The 11,803-nt window shown below is 43.4% G+C and overlaps 1 pseudogene; it reads right to left on the reverse strand.

Annotated features, from left to right (window-relative positions):
* Positions 1 to 6,863: 6,863 nt before the first annotated feature.
* LOC123781452 (phosphoserine aminotransferase pseudogene) lies at positions 6,864 to 9,417 on the reverse strand (annotated as a pseudogene).
* Positions 9,418 to 11,803: the final 2,386 nt, after the last annotated feature.

Raw genomic sequence — 11,803 nt, forward strand, 5'->3', positions numbered from 1 at the left:
CTCTCCTCTCCCCAGTGGGCGAAATGTGGGCAAGATGCCCTCGGCGACGCTCCGCATCCGGGTTCCTGGGCCGCGACGAGCCTGATGGCACCCGTTCTGGTGCTGGGGGGCTGAATCGCCCCCAGGCTGTGACACGGGTTGGCGGGTCCCCCACAACCCCATATCCTAGGCAGGCCTCTTGTGCTAAATTACTGGCCCATCCGGAGGCCACATGGACGTTTAAGGTTATCTGAGACGTTTGGAGAAATGGATGAGAAAACAAATGCATGAAATTGTTATATTAATATTGTGTGCCTGGAACTGTGCGTTCCCACTGAATCTCATACAGTCCTGGCCGTGGCAACAGCGGCGGTTGTACTCCTCGTTTTGCAAGAGGAGCTGTGTGGTTCAGGGGTTAGCCCCTGGTCACAGCAGCAGTCTGGGATGGGATTCAATCCCTTGTTTATCAGTCCCCAAGTCTGGGGTAGTTTTATGAATGAAACTCACCAGTGCCAACCATTCTGGTCAAGTAGTGACAATACTAGTGGCCCTGATGAGGAAACATTATTAGAGAAAATAAGTATCACCGTACAGCCCCACACTTTTTAATGGGTGAGGAGAGGTACCCAAGTCAATTAGTGATGATCTAAATTTGCCTATTGATGGAATTTTAGTAGAGAAGCAATGTATTTGTGCCCTTCTTCAGAGACTTAAATCTTCACGGATAATATGAAATGTTCATGCCTTTTTGAAAATCAACTATTAAAAATAACAGTAGTCATCTCTAGTTACAGTAAAGAATCTTGGAATTAGGGAATTTTTGAAGGATTTCGAATTTTTAAGTTTGACAACTGTGCCCCCAACTTACCTCATTTTGGTAAGAAAAAGAAACTTTAAGGATTTCACTATGATTTGCTTTTCCAGAAGAAGTCACTAGTACATTAATACGTTGTTGAATAAGTGTGAATCTGTTGACTTGGGATTTTTCTGTCTACCCCAGAAGCTCTAAGTCTTGGGAGTCAAATTGATTAGCAAAAGGGGTGCCTGGGTGACTCAGTTGGTTAAGCGTCTGCCTTTGGCTCAGGTCATGATCTCGGGGTCCTGGGATTTCGAGCCCCTCATGGTGCTCCCTGTTCACGGGAAAGTCTGCTTCTCCCTCTTCTCCCTCTCCCTCTGCCCTTCTGCACCATGCCCCCCCCATGCTCTCTCTTGCTCTCTCTCTTCTCTCAAAATCTTTTTAAAAATTGATTAGCAAGAAAATCTGGCAATCTACAAAAGAATTCAGGAGGTTATATAATTTAGACCATTTTCTCTTACCGAGACTTACTGACAAAAGAAAAACAACTTACATTCCTACTATGTTCAGGATACTGAGTTAGATGCTAGGAATAGGATAAATAAGAAAATAAGCTTCCGGGGCGCCTGGGTGGCACAGTGGTTAGGCGTCTGCCTTCGGCTCAGGGCATGATCCCGGCGTTATGGGATCGAGCCCCGCATCAGGCTCCTCTGCTATGAGCCTGCTTCTTCCTCTCCCACTCCCCCTGCTTGTGTTCCCTCTCTCGCTGGCTGTCTCTCGCTGGCTGTCTCTCGCTGGCTGTCTCTCGCTGGCTGTCTCTCGCTGGCTGTCTCTCGCTGGCTGTCTCTCTCTGTTGAATAAATAAATAAAATCTTTAAAAAAAAAAAAAAAAAAAAAAAAAAAAAAAAAAAAAAAAAAAAAAAAAAAAAAAAGAAAATAAGCTTCCTTCTCTCAGCTTATTGTTGAGATAGAGCATAAATTTTGTATGGTAGTTTCGTTTATTTTTTCAATATGTGTACAATGTGTTAGGAATACAAAAAGGGAGTTCTTTACCTACTCAATATTCTTTCCCTCCTTCCTTCCCAGCAGAATCCTGGGATTGTTCAGGAACCCCTCTTACCAACAGCTATTATAGCTCAGCGTCCTGAGCTCCAGGAGTGGTCTGGACTGGTCTAACGGTAATATCACCCACCTGCAAGGGACTGGGTTAGGATCATCTATGGTCCCCAGTTCACCTCAGTGAATTGCAGAGATAGGTTTGTAGGTGCTTCCAGAAAAGCTTTTCCAGGAGAACTTCAGAAGAGATGCACGCTCCCTCTGGACATGATTAAGCTTGGATATGAGGTGTGAAATTGCTACCATCCCTTTGATGGCAAACTGTATATGCGGTCAACCCATGGGGGAGGCCAAAAGAATAGCAGAGAAATGGAGCTGGAGTAATGGGATGATGTCCGCTCTTAAGTCTGTCCCATTTTTGGATCTTCCTTATAGTTTAAAGCAATTTTGAGTTGGTTTTTCTGGAACTTGCTATGAAAGCTTCCTATCTTGCACAGGTAGCAAATACAGACATGGTCTCTGACATCTTATGATCTAGTGAGGAAGGCAGACAGTCAAATGGGGAGTATTATACTTCAAGCAACAGAAAACTAGATTATAGTGACTAAATACAAAGGGGATTGTTTTTCTCATATAATAAATCCAGAGGTGACGTACCTGTTTGAGAATGTCAGCAAGGAGCCAGGCTCCTTGCTTTCTGTGTCACTAGGGATACCTAGTATATGACTTTTGTCTTTATGGTTGTAGGATAACTCTACCCTTATGGGCATTGTGTCCGCAGAAAGAAGGATGAAAATAAAAGGGGCAAAGAGCCAAAGGAACATGCCTGCTGAGGTTTTTTTTCTTTCTTTCTTTCTTTCTTTTGACAATCTTTGCCATAAGCTGTACTCTGCAGGCATAGGCTTTTGAAGAGAAGACCAAGATGACCTCTAAATGGTCCCTAAACTTGTATTTTCAGGGTTAACAAAGGGAGGAGGCATGATAAATGATGTTGTGCCCCTATCACCGTCCACCCCCCACAGTATCTAAGCTAGATTATTCCTGTCATCAAGAAAGCCATCATTCTGAATAGCTAAATTAAATGTCAAGCATTGGCAACGATCAGTGCTACATCTGCTATTTTCTGTCATGATAGGCTATGGCAGAAACTTTAAGAAAGAGTGGGTTAAGAGGTATTCTTGAGGAAAAGTTGCCAGAGTTGGCAAGAGCAATGCATGGACAGCAGACATTGCTAGAGAGGAGGCTGTCGTTTTTCATATATGCGGAAGGAGGAAAGCAGAGAAGTAAAATGGATTTTTGAAGATAGGACATCTCAATTATTTTCATTTGCCCCCACTTTCCTAAAGTGATCAATTGACTAAAGCCCCAAGACGGCTTAGCAGAAAAGAGATACGGTTCACTACTGTGTAGTCATTTTCCTCTGTTCCTGTTCTGCTTTATTTATCTATTTATAGCATTTAAAATTGACGACTTCCTTGGAATTCACTCTTGGCTTCTGGGGCATTATATTATCCTGGTTTTCTTAGTACCATTGGAAGCTCTTTCTCTTCCTACTCTCTTCTTATTGTGTACGAGCTTTGGCTTAGGGAAAGAATGGTCTCCCTCTGGTGAAAACTCTGACTCTTAAATAATTTCTGTTTTAAAATATTTAGTTATGGAGCGCCTGGGTGGCACAGCGGTTGGGCGTCTGCCTTCGGCTCAGGGCGTGATCCCGGTGTTATGGGATCGAGCCCCACATCAGGCTCCTCCGCTAGGAGCCTGCTTCTTCCTCTCCCACTGCCCCTGCTTGTGTTCCCTCTCTCGCTGGCTGTCTCTATCTCTGTCGAATAAATAAAGAAAATCTTTAAAAAAAAAATATTTAGTTATAACGGAATAAATATATTGTCTCCGTTATATATCATTAACATTATTACTACAGTTCAAAATCAATTAGAATTTTTGAACCATAGTTTGCCTTTAACTAGTGAAATTAATATTTCCTACTTAGGAGAACATCATAAAAAACAGCGCAGAGCTTCCTGTTTGACAAACACTTAGAGATTACGGGAGAATGACAGGCTCAGAGAGCATGGAAGCTCTGTGCCCCTTCCCAGGTAACTTGCCCAATACGTCTCTCTATCTGGTTGCTCCTGAGTTTGTATCCTTTTATAAAAAACCAGTAATCTATTTGTTTTCCTCGCTATCTAAAAAACATAACAGAGTTGTGGAACAAACTACACAGTCCTTGAGAGATTCTCTGAGTTCCATGAATGTTCCTTTATAGGTTATGCACAAAATTTAAATGTCATCAAAGAGGTGATTTGAATGATGTTGCAAATCATCAGTTCGTGCCTGACAGATTCTCTTCACCACAATCCAAATTTGGTGCATGCACTGCTTTACAAATGAGATCTCTTTGAACAATCTTGGACTCACCACTTCAGGATATAATGCAGAATTACTGATCTGCTAATCACCTTCTTTTGCTCAAGGTTGCTAGAAGCTGAAACTGAGCTGTTAATGGAATGGATCCTGGAAATTATAGAGCCAAGAGATTGTTGCATAGACAGGCTGAAGAAATTTCCCGAACTGAAATTCAAATACGTAGAAGAGGGGCAGCAGGCCTTCTAGTTATTTTACTTCTGGGAAACAGTAGACAGATTGCCTGGTGTATCTTCTATTAAAGAGGGTCACGCAAGTGTATTTCCCTTGCACACTTTGATTTGGAGAATTGGTGCCACTTGGCAATAGATCACTCAGCTAGACTGTAGGGCTAAAAGTGAGGGAAGGGAACACAATAATAAATGTAAAAATCTGCTTTTTAAAAAAGTGGCTCAGTTGGTTAGGTGTCTGCCTTCAGCTCTGGTCATGATCCTGGGGTCCTGGGATCAAGCCCTGCATCGGGCTCTCTGCTCAGTGGGGAGCCTGCTTCTCCCCTGCCTGCCGCTCTGCCTGCTTGTGGTCTCTCTCTCTGTCAAATAAATACATAAAATCTTTTAAAAAAATAAATAAATAAAGTAAAAATTTAAAAAGTACAGGGGTGCCTAGCTGGCTCAGTCAGTAGAGCCCATGACTCTTGATCTCAGGGCTGTGAGTTCAAGCCCCACGTTGAGTGTAGAGATTACTTTAAAAATAAAATCTTAAAAAAAAAAAGTATGGGGGCGCCTGGGTGGCTCAGTTGGTTAAGCATCTGCCTTTGACTCAGGATATGATCCCAGGGTCCTGGGATCGAGTCCCTCATCGGGCTCCCTGCCCAGCAGGGAGCCTGCTTCTCCCTCTCCCTCTGCCTACTTGTGCTCTCTCTCTCTGTCAAATAAATAAAATCTTAAAAAAAAAAAAGTACAAAAATTAAACAGATACAAAGGGATATTTATCTTGAAAAGGGGCAGGGCTTTATCTGAGGCAGGGATTAAGTGCTGATGTTTTATCTATGAGGTGCCGTGTGAAGACATCAGTGAAGGAAAGGAAAAAAGAAGGTTCAGATGGAAAGTAATACAAGGGGACGTGATATTGTGCGAGCCACTGCTTCATGGTGGGCCTTGAGGAGACACAACTAGTCACAGTGTAGGAGTGTTGTCACAGTTACTTTACACTGGACAAACTCGACAGAGAAACTGCCTCAGAGCAGTTTGAGAGGAAATTCTCCTTTCTCTTTCTGTCTGTCTCTGTCTCTCTCTCTCTTTTTAGATGTTTTAGGATTTTAATGTCCTCCACATATTCAACATAAAACACTGACAGTGGATAAACAATAGGGGAAAAGAATCTTTAGCAAAGATCTTCCAGAACTCATAGTATCATTCTGGTCAAACACTATAAAGAGAACCGTCAAATGAACAAAGGATGAGGAAGTTTGACAGAGAATTTTAGTTCAACGGCTTAACTAAAAAATAAAGAACCAAACATACAGCCTTCTCTCTTCTACCGGTTGGAAGGAAAGCAAAAGTGAATCAGAGAACTCTATCTTTTTTGTGAAGCAGCTTAAAAGGTGGGGTGGGAAAGGGTGGGATGGGGACCACAACTGTTGCTAAGGTAAGGTTATAATGCACAAAGTCAAGGATTCTGAGAACTGTGTTACTAGAAATATAAATGCATAAAAATGTAAACTAATTGGTATCGAAAACAGACCTTGCTATATAAACACACGTATGTCTCTTTTATCTCTTTATGAAAGTAACATGGTAAAGAAAGTTCCCCAGTTTGCCCTTTAGCCTGGAACCCCTAAACACACACCACACAGGCAGTGTGGATGTGGACCTGAATTAACAGGTGCAGAACCCAGGAGCCCCCACTGCTATCATTTTGGAAAGGATCAAAATTCAGCACCCAGAGGACCCCATTCACCCTCCATGCTGTGTGTTTGTGTATCTGCAAAAGCAATTAGCTACAATTTGCATAATGAAGTTCACAGACAAGTTTGAATACTGAAATCTAGCTAGAAAAAATAGCAACAAAGACATTAAAAAAAAAGTAAAGACAACGTAAGCTAGAATTTGTTAGAAAAGCAAAAGGAAGATTTTTAAAATCCAGTTCAAGTCAGAATTAAGGTGTCTTTTGAGGCACCTGTTTGGCTCAGTTGGAAGAAAATACAACTCTTGATCTTGGGGTTGTGAACTTGAGCCCCATGTTTGGTGTAGAGATTACATTAAAAATATAAAATCTTAGGAGCGCCTTGGTGGCTCAGTTGGTTAAGTGTCCAACTCCAGATTTCTGCTCAGGTCATGATCTCAGGGTCATGCGATCAAGCCCTGCCTTGGCTCTGTACTAGACATGGAGCCTGCTTACGATTTTTTTTTTTTTGTCCTTCCCCTTCCAGCTCTTTTTTTCTCTTAAAAAAAATTAATTAAAAATCTTAAAAAACAAACAATTAAGGTGTCTGTTAAGTCCCACCAGCTTTGCAGAGCTGTGAATGTTTTGCTGTTGTTCTTTGAAAAAATTAGAATCTATAATAAAATGTTCATTGAAGAAAAATGTTTGTTGTTTTCGTAGCCATTCCCAAGTTACTCTAAATTTTGTATGTTGTTCAGGGGCAGAATACATATTGGTCGAGATGTGTTCATAGCTGGTGCGTCTCCAAAGAATTTTTCATGGATGCTGCCAGATTCTAAACACCTTCTATCCTGTCAGCATTATACAGAGAGGCCAGATGACTCCCACAGACCCACTCCCTTTCAAGGAGATCATATTGAGTTCAAGAGCTTTAGCAAGTAATCTTTTTTCCTAAAGCATCATCTCCTTTGGCATTGCCACTGCAGAATGTGCTATTCGTCTTGCTTCTATTCTGGGATCCACTGGATATACCTAGAATCCCTGAGGATTATCAACAATATCATAAATCATTTGTGCTTTGATGGAGCTGAGCTTCTCCAGTGGCTGCACTGCCTTGTTCTCAAACGACTTTGGGACGAGGCCCATGTCATAGATGCTGAAACACAGAGGTGTGTTGTCTGAGGAGTGGTTTGGGGCCCGTACTTTGTATTTAGGATGGAGGGGTCCTCCCTGAGGGCAAACCCCAGGGGTCATCACCAATGATCACGAATGTGATCCCCGCAGAATCAACATTCTTTTGAGCACCAGCTAAAATCACACCAAACTAGGAAACATCCATTGGCTTGGATAGGAAGTTGGAGGACATGGGGCAAACCACCACTGCTCCCTTGACGTCAGAGATAAAGCCAAACTCCACTCTGTGCACGGTCTCGCTGGCGCAGTAATGCACATAGGAGACACCCAGGCTGAGGTTCCAGGGGCTTGAATCTGGAATTTTTGCATAACTCCCAAGTTTAGGGTAGACAATATTCACGTTCCCGAACTTCTAGGCTCCTGCCGCCTTGGCTAACTAAGCTCCTGTCATCTCACGCGTAGCACACCTTCTTGCTTTCAGGCCAGTCAGGTTTAAGAGGACAGCAGAGAACTGGCCTTGACACACCTCTGTGCCCAAAGGTCACCTCGTAGTTGTCCGGAACAGCAGGCAACTTCTGCCCAAGATTCTCTGTGTTATTAATCATCTTAGGAAAAGCTGACGGCCTGTGGCTCATTTCAAGAACACTAGTGCCAACTCCTATTGTAGTCTAATAATTCTTTCTGTATCTTTAAAAACACCAAGCGTTTTCGGACAGGTTGGCGACCAGGGCCAAAGTGACCACCTGCCTGGGCGTTGGCGGCGGGCAGGGCTAGGCGGCGGGAGGGGACTGCTCACCTGGTGGCCTGTCTCTCTCCTTGCTTTTATTTCCCTTTGGTCAGAGTTTCCCCCTCTGGAACTGGCTCCTCTTTCCTTCCAAATGGCATCGTCCAGCCCTTTTGGTAGCTGCTCCAGAAGTCGGTTCTCTTCTCTGTGAGGTGTGGCATTTTATTCAAGTCTGAAAGTGGAGGCAAAAGCCCCCAACTTGAGGCATGTTGCCGGTTGCCTCGGATGTTCAGTGGGCAGCCTTGAGATAGGGCCTGGAAGTCCCCCAGAAAATGACTGATTTATGCCCCAGATGGCATAACGGTGAAGGCCCAAGTGACACTGGTTGGTAGCAATGGCAGCTGAGGGGAAGTAAGCGGCTGCCACCCAGACTTTTGCTGTCCTCCCTGAAATCAGCGATGCTGCCTGTACCAGATAAGCCTCCGATCGCAGGGCTGCAGACAACAGCAAGCGACTGGCTAATTAATGTAAGCCAAAAGAACTTTCTGAAGGTATGGAAGAGCTCTGAGTAGAAGGAAAGGCTGGGAATAAGACTTCTCAACAGCGGTTGGGCAGTTCTGGAAACTGCCCAAAGGTTTCTTCTACTAGTGCTGCTGAAAAAAACTTACCATGATCATTGTAACTTGCCTGCAATCATTCTGCTCAAGAGTCAAATTCCCAGGACAAATTCCCAGGTTAGGCAAGCCTGGGGAAAATGCCTACTCTCTTGGTGTGAGGAGGACTCTTTGAGGACCAGGATTTCGATCTTGTCAAGTCTACATACAGCTGCGAGAGAAAAACTGCAAAAGCACAGCTGGGTACTATTAGAAAGGGCAACGCGAAACTGTGTTGTTTAACAAAAGGTCCATTATAATTCACCCCATGGCTATTTTGTTCACATACATATACTTAAAAAAAATACTGCCTAACAGAATGCAGTTATTCTCCCTAAAATGAAAAACTCTCACCCCTTCCTCAGAAGGAAATAACTGTATGTCTCATTACTTCCTGCATCAACATCTAAGTCAAGGATGTCTGGGTGATGTGAATCTCTGCTCTAGCTGCAGCTCAACTGTCTTAGGTCATGTCCCTAAAAGCAGAGCCCCAGCCAGGGACTCTTGTGCAAGTGATTCACTAGAGGAATGCTCTCAGGTGAAAAGGAAGCCAAGGTAGCAGGATAGGCAGGCAGTGAATGAAGCCATGATTTGGTCACAGCTGGAGATTAGTGTCAGCCTGACCCCACAGAGTTCTGGAGTCTGAACTGTACACAGAATAGGTACCAATTTGAAACACACCTGATCTACCAAATGAAGACCCCAAGCCAACTGGGGCCACCTCCACCTAGAATTTATGATTTGGTTGTATTGGCCTCACCTTTCTTGCTTTTATGGGGACTTCGAGAGCTCTCAAATTCCCATATGTCCTCTTTTTTGTAAGTTCCCATTCCCAGTGATGGTAGAAAAAAACACATAAACTTGCCAAGTTAAATTCAAATTGGTCTTTTCCAGTTTTAAATGGTCTAATTTAAGGGAGATAATTATTCAGTTAGAGGTCAGACCCCTTATTAGCACTGTTTTCTAAAAGGTCTTTCACTTCCACCTTTCCAAGACCAGCGAGGTTACTGCATGGCTGGGCTATCTACATTACAGCCTCTGCTATGCAGTAATCTTCCCCTTCACCATAGTGACCCCACAGCAAGCCCATTAGCTCTCATACGTCCCTCTTATGCCATATGGGAATCAAAGCAAATCCTGTGGTGTGTGTGTGTGTGTGTGTGTGTGCACATAATATCTCAGGGTCTCTCTGTGCCAAAACATGATATGCCTCAATTTCTGCTGTGCTTTACTATTTACTAGCCCATGTGGTCATAGGGATACTTTACAGGGCTCCAAATAGAAGTGAGGTTTAAGCCTTTTTGCTTTTAGCTTCCTATTTAACGTACCTGGAGTTCCTGCTCTCACTTATCATCCGCTACTTGTCCAGCCTCAGGATGAAGCCTAGGACGTCTCTGAGAAATCTACTATCAAAATGACTTCTCCCCCTTTTGCTGATAAGCAGCTGTCATTTGTTCCCCCCCAGACCCTGACTTTTTGTTCTAGGTGAACTGGCCCTTCCCTTCCATGAAGCCTACCCTGAACTGGCCCTTCCCTTCCATGAAGCCTACCCTTAAAGACAGGAAGACTTCAGGGGGAAAAAGGGCAGGGAGCATAGGATGACCAAAAGGGTAAAAGACTTGTGAAAGGATTCTGGAAGTTTTGAAGTTCTGCTGACTTATCATTTATTCCTCTCATAACTACAGGTCTGGGGGTTACAGGTCTGAGTTTGGGGGAGCAGGGGAAAATGGGTGGAGAGGTATCAAGTGGTAGGGCAGGTTCGGGACAGAAAAGGAGGTGGCTAGGAAGGCTAAGGAAGTTTGAAGTCACAGGATAGCTGGTGTATCTGTTAACCACAGCCCTGTTGCTCAGGCCAACAGGAACCCAAGCCTATAAAACATTTGCATCTTAGATTTTCCAAAGTCCTCGACTCAAATTAACTCATTTTAGATAAAGACAAATGTAAAATGCTTAATTTTCTAGGTATTACTTTTTCCCCTCAGGTCAGATTTCTTCCCTAAGGGCTGAGGCCTGGTTTGGGCAAATGATGGCTACCTGTGTACACAAGCTGTCTTTATTTTTTTTTTATCTGTTAAGAGGAGCAGGGGACAGAATTTTGGGTCAACACACAGGGATTTTCCTAGTTTAACTCTACAGTGTTTCAAACATGCTTATGAATGTGTATACATATATGTACGCACACTGGTTTCCGCTTTCCTAACACATCTCACAATACTGGTTTCTTTTTTATTATTGGACTGTCTCTTCAAATGAATGATTCCTAATCACTCCATCTTTAGGGCCTACCACTATACCGGTACACCTGGGGAACTCAGTATGTGTGAATTAATGAAAAGTTATGGTAATATACTTAAGATCTTTTATTTATTCATTTCAGAGACAGCATGAGCCAGGGGTGGGGGAGGGAGGGTCGAAGGGAGAGGGAGCAGACTTCCCGCTGAGCAGGGAGCCTGACACAGGGCTCAATCCCAGGACCCCAGGATCATGACCTGAGCCAAAGGCAGTCACTCAACTGACTGAGCCACTCAGGCACCCCCATACTTGTTTCTTACTAATATTGCTCAATTATATCATACTATTAACTTGGGTTTGCGGCACCTGGGTGGCTCAGGTGGTTGAGCACCCACTTCTTGATTTTGGCTCAGGTCATGATCTTGGAGTTACTACATCAAGCCCTGCATGGGGCCTCCGTGCTCAAGAGCCTGCTTGTCCCTCTCTGGCTCCTCTCCCAGCTCGTGCGCACTCTCAAACTCTTAAAAAAAAAACCACTATTAACTCGAGTTTGTTAAATATGCAGATTCTTGGTACCTCCTAGAGATTGTGATTCAAACTGAGGTATGGTCCAGATATTTTCATGTTTCACCAGCACCACTGATTTTAAAGGTGGTCCTAGGAAGAGTCTGAGAAACACTGATAAGCTTTCCCTAAGTTCAGTGGTTCCATGAACAAACAGTCCATTTCACCTCAAACTTGGCAGCCATGAGCAACCCTTAATAAATGGGAGATGCAAAGTATACTTATGATTGATTTAATTTACACTTAGCCATCGATTGAAGCCCTTTCCAAAAAGCTGATGGCATTGAACACTTAAAAAAAACATTTTCATTGGCCAAAAGAGAAAATGTAAAATGTTTCTTTATCCAGCAGCAATCTTAAGCAAATCACCTTTCATGTTTGTAAAACAGTAATTCCATTGAGTACTAACAATGGAAGACA

This window comes from Ursus americanus, chromosome 34 (genome assembly GCF_024610735.1).
Source record: "Ursus americanus isolate L20-20 chromosome 34, mUrsAme1.1.p, whole genome shotgun sequence".
NCBI lineage: Eukaryota > Metazoa > Chordata > Mammalia > Carnivora > Ursidae > Ursus > Ursus americanus.